The sequence below is a fragment of the Peromyscus californicus genome, unplaced genomic scaffold (genome assembly GCF_007827085.1).
Source record: "Peromyscus californicus insignis strain IS unplaced genomic scaffold, ASM782708v3 Scaffold_6__1_contigs__length_162567912, whole genome shotgun sequence".
NCBI classification, from domain to species: domain Eukaryota; kingdom Metazoa; phylum Chordata; class Mammalia; order Rodentia; family Cricetidae; genus Peromyscus; species Peromyscus californicus.
In genome coordinates, this window is record NW_026294584.1 from 10,757,091 (window position 1) to 10,768,816 (window position 11,726).

The window sequence follows — 11,726 nt, forward strand, 5'->3', positions numbered from 1 at the left end:
TGATTGGTGGTTGTCATGGGCATCGTGATTGTGTGACTGCTAAAATCTGGGGGAAATGAAACCGCAGTACAGTTGTTACGTTAATAATTCTGGAGTGAAAGTTCACAGAATATGAAATGACTGTTCATTACACACTAACAGCTTTTGAAATATGAATAAAAATACTGTTTCCTGGAATATGAAAAGAAGTGAGTTGATAGGGATGCAACAAAAGAAGGCTTTTAAACAATCAGGGTGCAGAGCCTGGGTGGAGGGTGGGGTAAGCAAACCCGTAGTATGTTAGCCCAGGCGCTCTGAAGGTTTATTGAGTACACATGTATAAGCAGAACATTCCTTTTTCTATGCAAGTTATTTCTGCCAAAAGCTTGCCCTTTTAAAAACCTGAACAATGAATGTTCTCTGCCAAACCTCATCACAGAGAAGTCTAAGACAACAATCCCCACCGCTCTGCAAAACGTGAATTGAGCCAAAGACAGGGAGAAATTATTTGCTCATCTGTAGGTCCGGCCTCGGTGCTTTTGAACAGCAACTTTACAGGTGATAAAAGCCCTGACTTCAAACAGAACACAAGCTTCCTGATTTGAATTGACTTCCCAAATTAAGATGTAAATTATGTGTCTTATATTCTTTTATCATTCAGATAGCTTTGCATCCAAAAGAGTCTGGCTACTTTTACTGTCTCCTAACCTGCATTAAAGACAATATGTAAATACTGACTAGGTTATAATATAGAAATATAACAAAAAGGAATGGCAGAAGGTAATGTGGCCAAAATCAACTCTATATTAAAAAATATATCAAGGCCAAAATCAATAACTCTACATTTGTATTAACATTTAGAGAATTTGTCCTCTGGTATATAAAGTCAAATTTCAAATGGATAATGTTTGAAATGATTATTTTCACTTATAAGGATATTTTTTAAAACATTAACTGGATTATAATTAAGTATTCAGAAGCCATCAATTACTTGAAAATATGTTGACAGGAGATAAGAAAAGCAACATGAAAATCTATCCAAAATACAAATTAAACATGTCACCATTATTGAAATTAAACCTTTAAGACATTTTTATCAGAATGATACATTGTTTCATTCCTCATTTTGACTGAGGTAAGTTACCATAGGTCAGACAACTTTTATTCGTTTGGTTTCTTAAGACATGGTTTCATGCACCTAACTGGCCTTGAATCTACTATATAGCATAGTTTGGGCTTGAACTCCTGATCCTCCTGCCTCCAGATGCTAAGTGCTGGGATTACAGGCATGTACAATCATGGGTCAAGATCAAATATTAAGAATGTTTTCATTTCTTTTGCAAAAGGGAAAGCCTGAATCTGAAATTCCAATGAGAGTCCAAGTCATATTAGTCATTTAATGTCAGTCTTTTTCACAAGTTTCAGCACTCCTGTGGCATAGTGGGCTGTCGCCAGAGGTAGGCTCTCAATCATGTATCCTGCTACCACATCATCAGACTTTTCCCAGAGAAGTTCTTGTGTGTTTTTGTTATGACTCATGTAAACTAAAACCAGAAGAAGAAGAGTAAAAAACAAAAATGCTCAATTTTCAACTATTGCCAGGGTAAAACACAAGTTCACAGAGACTGTAAAGCAGGCCATCACTCACAATTATAAATATGAAGGAACAGTGGAGAGTGAAGCAATAGAAATGGCAGAATGACAGGGCTTTGGGTCAGCTGCAAAGGGAGCTTCCTGCACAACAATACATCAGGTTTTCCTTTGGTGTTCGGTGTTGTTCATTTGCTTGCTTGCTTCACTTTATGATTCTGGAGACTGAATCTATGGCCTCATGCACGCCAGGAGAGTGTTTTGTGTTCCATTTTGAAACAGTCTTGTAAGTAAGGTGCCAAGGCTAGCCTCAAGATTGGCCATCCTCCTGCCTTTGCCTTTCAACTGGCTGAAATTACAGGAATGTGCCACCACATTTGACAATTATGTTTGAAAACACAGCAAACTCTTTAAAACACACATTAAAACAAAATTCAAAGTAACAACAAAAAAGAAAATGTATCAAATTTAGACAAGAACATTGTGCGAAATGATGAAGTTTTATATATGAATCTCTCTCCTTAGAGGAAGAAAGAAAGATAAGAAAGAACACTTATATTTAGAGGTGTGTGTGTGAATGCATACATGCATGTAGATGGATAGGTATGAATGTATAATATAGATTTACATAATATGCAAATACATGAAAATATATACATGTGAGTACTTATACATATATGCGTATAATAAATATAATTGATCCTTTGGCGAATGGCAGCCCTCTTTGCTGTTGACTATAAATCAGCAGAAATACAAATATGCCTCAGCTTCTAGGAAGTTTTATGGAAGGTAGAAACTCCCTAGGAACCCTTTTACATTCACCATAGTCATGCATAGTTATTACGCATATAGAATTTGATGGATAATAATCTTTAAAGTATTTGACAGAGTGGGTTCCCTGAGGTCGAAGGAGAGAGAAAAGTCTAAGCATTCATTCAGTGACTTTGATAAGAATTTTGGAAGGCTAACCTTTATCGAGCATTGAAGACATCTGGGAATGATGATGGATCTCAAAAATGTCAGCAAGCAGCAGAAATACAGAGAAAAAACCCTTACCCCTTTAAATATTTAAGATTGATTCATTGATTGCTAACATAAAGTTTTATTTCCATGACAAACTACAATAATGTGATTTAGATTTTTGGTAATTCAGCATTCTATCTTACTTTGAAAGAGAGATAATTGTAAGGATAACTAATTCACTGTATTTGTTTTTATGGTGATAAGATTTATTATCTTTATTATGAACAGAAAAAGCTAGCAGCATTAATAGGATACCCGAATTAGAGAAATTAATCAAATATTTAATTAAAAGATCTTGGAACTTGAGAGATGCCTCAGCCATTAAGAGTACTTAATGGCCTTGCAGAGGACTCAGGTTCTATTTCCAGCACCAACATGGCATTTCACAACTATCTGTAACTGCAGGAGCTGTGATACCCTCTCCTGACTCCTTGGCACACATACGTGACACCTGCACAGACATATGTAAAGCAAAAAACACACACACACACACACACACACACACACACACACACACACACACACACACACACACACAGAGAGAGAGAGAGAGAGAGAGAGAGAGAGAGAGAGAGAGAGAGACAGACAGACAGACAGACAGACAGACAGACAGACACAGAAACAGAGACACAGAGATAGAGACAGAGACAGAGAAATCTTAACCCTATGGCCATAGAAGGTTCACCTTCAGTATGCTTTCTCAATGTATTCTTTAAATATAATGCTTTAGAAGAGTTTTAGATTTATGGAAACTCAGAAAATAGAGCAATTTCCCTAAAACTCACCAGCTTTCTGCATTATCTATAATTTACATTAGTATGGACATTTGCTACAACTAATAAACCACTAAAGAAATATCAATTATTGAGCTCCAAATTGATTCACATTTTTTTTACAAGAAGTCCATCGTACACTTTCATTGCACTCTTTAGGCCATAATGTTATCTCAACCTTTCCTGGGGATTGATGCCATTGACAGGTGCGAGGATTTCTAAATGTCCCACCAGTGTAATTTGTCTCAAGTTCTCCCTCTGGCTCTCATGGGATTATAGACTTGAGAAAGAGCCCAGTTTAAAATATACCAATTTTATCCACTCACATGAAGGGTGCACACCACCCATGGGATTTGTGACTCTCATTGTTGATGTGACAACATGGTTGACAGTGTTCATGAGAATTAATGACTGCACAGTGCGGTCTTTCTTTGCCCCTCTCCATGCCATGCTCTCTTGGAAGGAAATCATTCCCACCCCAAGGCCCTTCTGTTTTTCTTTCTTACCTCAGTATTGAAATTCTTCTGCAAAGGGAACCTATTTTTCTCCTTTGCTTATTATTTGATAAAAATTATTGATACTAATACAATTTCATGGATATTTATTTTATACTTGCTTCATGACCATCACTACAGTTTTTGTTGTTCATATCATCAGAACTTTGATCATTGGGAATTCTAACCATTGGTTCCTGTGTCTTTTTGGCATACAGCTATCATTTGTGTGTATATACATGTGTGTGAGCATGTGTGTGTTTGTGCATATGAATGTGTGTGGACATGAATGCATGTAAGCTTGCACATGTGTGTGTGCACATGTGTGTAGGTGAGTGTGTGTACACACGTAGCTGTGCAGACACGTGTGTGTGAAGACGTATGTTTGTGAGTATGTGTGTGAGTTTGTGTATAGGTTGAATGTATGTGTATGTGTATGCACATGTGTCTGTGAGTGTATGTATTATATGTGTGTGGGGGTGCACACGCACATGTGTGTGAGTTTGTATGTGTGAGTATGTATGTGTGTATGAGTTTGTGTGAGATCACACATGTGTGTATTTACATGTGCAGTGTGTCTGTGGGTTTGTGTGTGCATGTACGTGTACATGAGGTGTGTGTGTGTGTGTGTGTGAGTGTGTGATGTTGCTTAGTACTTTTTTATTTTCTGACATTAAAAGGTGGTCCTAGGATCTGTGACATCTCTGAGAAGCTGGGTTCTTTCTGTTGAAGAATGGGATTAGAAAGCAAGATGTGGTTGTTACATGTTAAATATAAAACTTAACTTTAATATAAACTTACACCTGATACAGTAATTAGCACATATCTTTGAATGCAGCAGATTTATGAAAAAATGATTACTGACCTTCCTACATTTTGCTTCCTAGAATTTATTAATTTTGGACTGATTCTGTCATGAAAATTGTCAAAATAAGAATTTTAGAAGTCTCTTAAAACTATACATATTATTTCAACAAGTAAATTTGAATTAGTATCGTTTCTACTCTTCAAGAAGTTGGTAGGTATCATAGGATAATTTGGAGCCCCAGCTATCTGTCTTTAAAATAAAGTGTATTGTTCCCACAACTAAAAGTGCTGCCTTTAATAAGAATACTATTTCTTTTATGTGAATTTTAATACCTTATAGAATACTTGTTACTTCCATAGATTAATTACCTTATATATGAGAACCAAATATCCCCTGGGAATAACAATAATAAGAAAAACCAAACTTCAGAATATCTGAATTTAGTACATATAGCGTATTTTTTTATGTTAAGGATAAGAAAAGAAAGAAAACCTTATGCTTGTTTTATACATGTCATAAAAAGCTAGATTCTGTAGATTTAATTTGCGATCACTCCATCGTTAGGCATGGATCCAGCTGTGCCTTTTTGATATTGGAGAATTTCATACGTGAGTAACCTATCTGCGTCATTTCCACCATTTCCTCTCCCCGCTCCAGCTTCCCCACTTCCTCCATTACCTCTCACATTCGTGACTTCTTCTTTAATTAATGCTACCCATGTATACATACATGCACATAGTCACACATAGTCACAACCCACTGAGTCCATTTAGTCCTGCTTGTAAACATATGTGCTCAGGGGTGACTACTTGGGATTGGATCCCTCACTTGGGAACTTTCAAAGCCTTGGGAAAACTGATTCTCCCTTTCTCAGCAGTAGCTGATTGCCTGTAGATCTTCATCTAGGAGCAGGCACTCATGAAATGTGCCCAGTCTGTGTTCGCCTGTCAGCTGATTTTGTCATCATGCAAGATTTGTTTAGGCAACTGCATTTTTAAGATTTCATGAGCACTGCTTCTAAGGGACTTTAAAATAATGAACTTAGCAGGAGGCTTTTCTCTGAGTCCCATTTTTAAAAGTTAACACATGATAAAGATAAATTCATGGCCTGTATTATTTCTTAGTCCCTTTATTCTACTAAGTCCAGACAATATCTCTACTGAGAAAGGTTCTATTGTAACTTCTGCTGTGCAGTATAGTTGTAGTTACATGTACTTAGCTCATTTATTTAAATGGCAGCTTGGAAGCTCATCTGGATTACAAACAGCACCATAATCCTTAGTGTCTGTTTAAAGTGTTCAAGGGTTTAATTAAAAGAAGGTATGGTAAGGTGCATAATTCATTGACAGAAAAATGTCAATCACCTGATGGTGCGCACGCGTGTGTGTGCGTGTGTGTGTGTGTGTGTGTGTGTGTGTGTGTGTGTGTGTGTGTGTGTGTGTATTTTATTGTCTTACTACTTTAGGATGCAGTGTTCCATTAGGATAGCTTTTGATTGACTAGAAGAGCATTTCCACGTTCCTGTGATTTGCTGGTGAAAGCATTGCAGACATTAATTATTGAAATATCAGTTTCTAAAGTTACTAGACTAACTCTCCCCCAGAAGAAACAAGGGGGGGGTGTAAAGGAAGTAGCTCCTCTTTTCCAAAGCAGAAGGTGATGCAGGTTAAAGGCTGATGGTCTCTGCAGGAAGACCAGATTCATCCGGAGGATAAGTCTCTCAGGGTCAGTGAGTCTCTTCACACTTTGCTTTACTTACTCCTCCCTTGCTGTTTAAGGGTGGTATGAATGCCTTAGTGAGGGGTACAGTTCAATGAACACACTGAATTGATTCACTGATAGAAGATTAGTAACGTGCTTGAACATGCCCTGGTTTACTACTATTAAAATGGTTTAACATTAGTGTAAATGTGGAAATGCACTATTAAATAATGATAGTGATGTATAAAATAATTAAAAAGAGCCATATATTTTAGTACATGCAATCTTCCTATAAGCACTTGTGTGATAATTTGTTAGGTAAAAAATGTCTAATTATTAGTTTCTCTCATTACCAAAATTCAAAATAACTTCTGAAGTGTTGTAGCAGCTTATCAGTATGTATTTTTATTTACAATAAATTTCCTTGACTATCCTTTTTCCCAAATATTTGGCTGATTAAAGTTAGTAAACTAACATGTTCACAGATGACATAGATTAAATCATTCCTAATTAATTAGGTTCACAAAGTCCAAGAATTTAATAATTTTGGTGGTACACAACTCTTTTAAGTGCATGTGTGTGTTCCCTACCTGTGGGATAATTATGTCACTGTGTTATCACAAAACCCTGAGCATCTAAATACTTTAAGTGAAAGGGGAAAATTCAGATGCAAGACAAAATATCTCTTTACTAAGTTGAGACAATAAAATATGAACCTAGAGTCATTTGGTCATGATTATAGATATTTTAAATCACTATCTATAGAATAATGAATTAGATTTCAATGTTATGTGATATATGCTCTGTGCTATATGTAAAGACATTCCAAGTTAAGAGAAGACAGATTCTTTCTCTTCAGATTCTTATGACCTAGTCAGGGATTATAAACAACATGAACATGGAGAAACAGTTGGATTTCTTTACTATAATAGGGATGGGACTTCAAAGACAAAAAAATAAGGGAGGGTTTGGCCCAAGTTTCCTAGAAGAAGAGAAGCTTTAAAAACCAAGGTTCTGATTTTGTGGTCACGAAATATTGCCAAGTGTCAATCATCATTACTACTGTTGTTGCTACTTATCCCTAAATGCGACAGTTTACTCTGTTTTCATCTCAGGGATTGTCACATGAAAGACTCGAAGACTTTGTAACCTCTATGAAGCTCCACATGTTATAGTAAAACACTGCTGCTAATAATAACAATTTAGACCTTCCACTATTCTTATTTATTAAGTAAATTATTAAATTAAAAGGTAATTTCCAATGAACATGCCGTGAAAACCTTCTAGATGGAAGACCAAATTTCAGTCAACTTCTGCTTTTCCCAAAATAATGAAGGTGTTTTACACAATCTGAAGATATACTACTACTCCTTACAGTAGCAATCACTGGAAGGCTTTTCAGTGATGAACTGATAGTCCACATCCATAAAAAACATGAAGGAAACTTAGCCCAGCGACTTTGTTAAAGTAGTGAATGAGTGCGGAGCCACGAGAGCTGCTAATCCTAGGAGATATCTACTGAGACGCCTGGCGATTTCTGTAAACTGTATGACAGTTGACATTCTGTGTCCATGCAGAGAACCATATGAAAGATGAGAACTGGGCACCATGAAAGATTCTGTCTTAATTTAACTACAAGTATGAATAAAGTATGCCCCACGTGTGGGAAAGAAGATACAGAAGCCGTACAGCTTATCGACTCACGTTCAAATCTCTGGCACTGTGTCGGCCTGTCAGACCTTCATCCTAGGCCTTTGCCATTGTGTATACTCCTGACTTTCCCTGACACTAAAAATAATCTTCACTCAGACACATGGCAGTCCTGCCCGTACGAAGTGAAAGATAATAATAACAATAATAATAACCAGTTTATCTTTGTGCAACTTTCCCCTTACAACATGGAGAACAAGTTCATTAGATAAAATTTGCCTATGAAGACAATTCTGTGAAAGGGAAATTCCAGCAATGTTTGTCTATCATTTCACCTGGAGTTTCTACTTATCTTGATCAGTTTCCTAATAGTCTCAAGACATTTCTCACCAGCCTTCTCCCTCAGGAAGTCGGCAACAGGGAGCCTACCCAGAGTCCAACTTTGACCCTTCTTTCTAATGAGCAGCAGAGGCTTAGGGAGGCTTCTGATGTGCAGGTTGTGGGACAGGGAAGACCCGCCATCAAAACAGGTCTTCTCAACTTCAGAGTCGCTGTTGGATAAGGAGGCTTATTTTTTTCTTTCAAAAACACAGTTAAAGCCATTATAATTTCTAGAATATGCTATGTGCATACACTTGGAATTTTAATATTATAAGCATTATAGGTCTGTAGGTGAGCTGTTCTGGTCTCATCTTCAACCAACTTCTTTCGTGCTCTTCACATATATGGTTACTCACACAGACCTTGGAAAAGACTTTCCTGCAGTGGAGACACGGGAAGCTATCTCAGGTTCCTGAAAGAAGATCTACCCACACCCAAACAGATGAGCCTTACCAAGGTATACTTGATCACACAAATCAATACCATTTGGGCTCATTATTGTCGCCTCTAAAATGAACAGAGTGAGGATTTAGTGCATTCTCCTATCAATGTAATTTTTAAAAGTATGCTTATTTATTAACAACATAAAAGCCAAATGGAACAATATTAATTTTTCTTTTTTAATCATCAAGAGGCCATTTACACAGTATTGAGAGTATTAAAACACTGTACAGAGCACATGGACACAATGGATGTTTGATAAATGTCACTTCCCTTCTCCAGAAATTTTCCATTTCATAAGTGGGTAAATTCCATGTGAAATTTTGGCAGTCCATGTCGGTCCCATTTCATTGTCTCTCAGCTACCTCTTGATCCTTTCCTTATCTCATTGCACATCATTTCCTGGCTGTTCTTTTTAAGGGCCAAGGTCTGTTCCCATCTCTTAACCCCGGCCAGGCCATCACTTAGTTTTCTGTCATGAAAGCCCAGGACTCCAGGGGGCTAAAGCAACTGTCAGCTGTGGCTGATCACTCCCAATTTTCATCCTTCCTGCACATCTTCTGGCTTTAGAAAGAGAGCGAGGGTGAAAGGCTTCCACAGAGTGATGGCATAAACCTCCCTCCCTTCCTTCTTCTTCACATTTTTCTTCCCACATGACCAATGGAGACAACTCTGATTGCTCTTGCAGTTGCCCTGGGTTACACAAAAGCAGCAGAGACACTCCGGGACAGGGGTCTCTTATCAGGTAAACTCCTTTCTCCAGATTGAGTTCTCCATCTTCCCAACGCTTGTGCACGTATTCAAGAGATCCTTTTTTCTTGGAACTTGAGACTTTAGGTCCTTTCCTGTCCCTGGGACTTGCTGCTTCTTTGTCTGGTGCAAATAGGAACTCCCAGCTAGAGGTGGGGTGTGGAGCAAAGCGTTTGGGTGGAGAAAGAAGAGTCCACGTAGGGATACTGCATTGTATTAGGGTTTGACACTAAATGGTTCAAAGTTTGCCAATTTAACTCCGACATCCTTAATACTTAATGGCTGAGGTCAGCAGCCCCAGTTGCCAGGCATGCGTCTCCAATCCAGTCCCCACATTCCAGATAGCCCTGCCAGAGACAGGGGTGTCTCCTCCTCCTGTCAAGTTCCTCCAAAGGCCGGGACTTAAGCAAAGCAACTCAGCCCATGAGGTTGAGCACAAGTCATCAGAAAGGAATATCGGTTCATAAAACAGCCCGCGAGGCTGCCAGAGCAGTTAGCTAATCTGAGCGAGCCTAGGTAGTGCCCTCGGGGTTAAATGCCCAATAGGGGTCACGTCTGGGGCCACAGAGGCTTCCCTGGCTGCAGAACATTTACCATAACCTCATTTCACAGCCAGCAAGCTTAGTGAATGGTATCTGGCTTCAAATCCTCCTACCCCACCCCGCGCTAGCAAAAGGGATGCGCACTTCCAACAGACTGCCAGTCGCAATTTTTTGAAAGAAAAAAAAAAAGGCGTTGTATCTCCCTTCCCCAATGTGCCATAACCGAAACAGCCAGCTTGCTCTCATCTTCTGTGTCCCCCAGGCTAAAAGGAAAAGGGGCGAGTTGGGCGCAGTTGCACTTTGCTTAATTCACCCCGGGACCGCCCCTACCCACGCGGCTGCGAATGAACCTGTAATAGTGGGGAGTCGGGAAGCACGTCCCTAAATTTCTTTGACTGTCCAGCCTAGGGAGGGGACCCAGGAGGGGATATCCAGGAAGAGGGCGCATTTCTCCGGAGCGGCGCCCCGGGAAGCAAACTTTGAGCGGCGGCGGCTGGCAGAGCTTGGGGTGAGATCCTGAAGCTCGGCGGCGTGGTGGCACTGCGCCCCAGTCGTCGCACTATCTCTGAAGCAAGCGGAGCTCCTGGGCTCCCCAGTCGGTCCCGCGGCGCTGCTGCTGCGGGTGCGCTCTCCGGAGCCTTCCCAGACTCGGCACAGGTCCCCACACCCCCGTCGCTGAGGGGTACCCCTTAGGATCCACGGTCATCACTCTCTCATCCCACCATCCCTGCTTAACATTAAGTCGCCAGAGCACCCTCCCACTGGAGTAGCAGGTGACCCGAGCCCAGACTCACCTTCGTGCTGGCACCTCTCGTCGCTTTTTCCCTTCCCTCTGACGCTGTTTCAGGGGAGAGGAGGGCCAGCCGGCGAGGGCCGAGAGGACGGGGACCCCGGGCACCGGCGCGGGTTCTTTGGAGCCGCAGCCCAGGCTGAGCCGCGCAGCGCGGGCGGCCCTGGCGAGCGGAGGCGGCGGCCACCGCGGGCCGGGAAGGCAGGGGGCGCTCCTGTCCCCCGGGCGGGCGGGCGAGCCGGCGAGCGAGCGTCCGCCTCTCCCGCGGACAGCGACCCACCAGTTGGCGCTGGGGCCGGGGAGCGTGGTGAGGAAAGGCACGCTCCAGGCAGGAGGGCGGCTTTTAAGTTTGTGGTGTGACCGCAGCAGCTGTCCTGGGAGAGACTCCGTCTTTCTAAAAAGGGGATGCTCTAAACGCCAGGGATTACCTCTCCCTCCAATCTCCTCCCCCAGCTCCGGGCCCCTTCCGATGTGCTGGCAATCCCTCCAGCGCTCGCAGGCCTTCCCTGTCTGCCCCAGGCAGTCCAGGGTGGGTTTGGAGGTAGTTCCGGCCGGATCTAGGAGTGTTTTGAGGGAGGATGGAGGATTCTGTCAGTCAGTAAAACAGCCCGTGTCGTCTCAGTCTGGGTCTGGGTGATTTAGAGAGCCCCGTATTCCCTTCTCTTTCAGAAAGTACCCTGAGGACTTCAGGCAGAAGCCACAGGGGCAATGGTTGACCACAAAGGACGCCCTAAAAATTCCAGCCACCTGGGAAGAGTACAGGTGTTTCTTTGTAAAACTACCGCCTTCATTCAGTGGCCCTGA

General features: G+C 41.2%; 1 protein-coding gene across 1 annotated transcript in view; it reads right to left on the reverse strand.

The window, feature by feature from the left end:
• Positions 1-11,303, reverse strand: part of Sema3d (semaphorin 3D) — a 195,264-nt gene extending 183,961 nt beyond the window's left edge. Inside the window, exon 1 of the mRNA XM_052720847.1 lies at positions 10,927-11,303. The gene's annotated coding sequence lies outside the window, so the exon portion shown is untranslated. The remainder of the gene's footprint in view (positions 1-10,926) is intronic.
• Between the last annotated feature and the right edge of the window lie 423 nt (positions 11,304-11,726).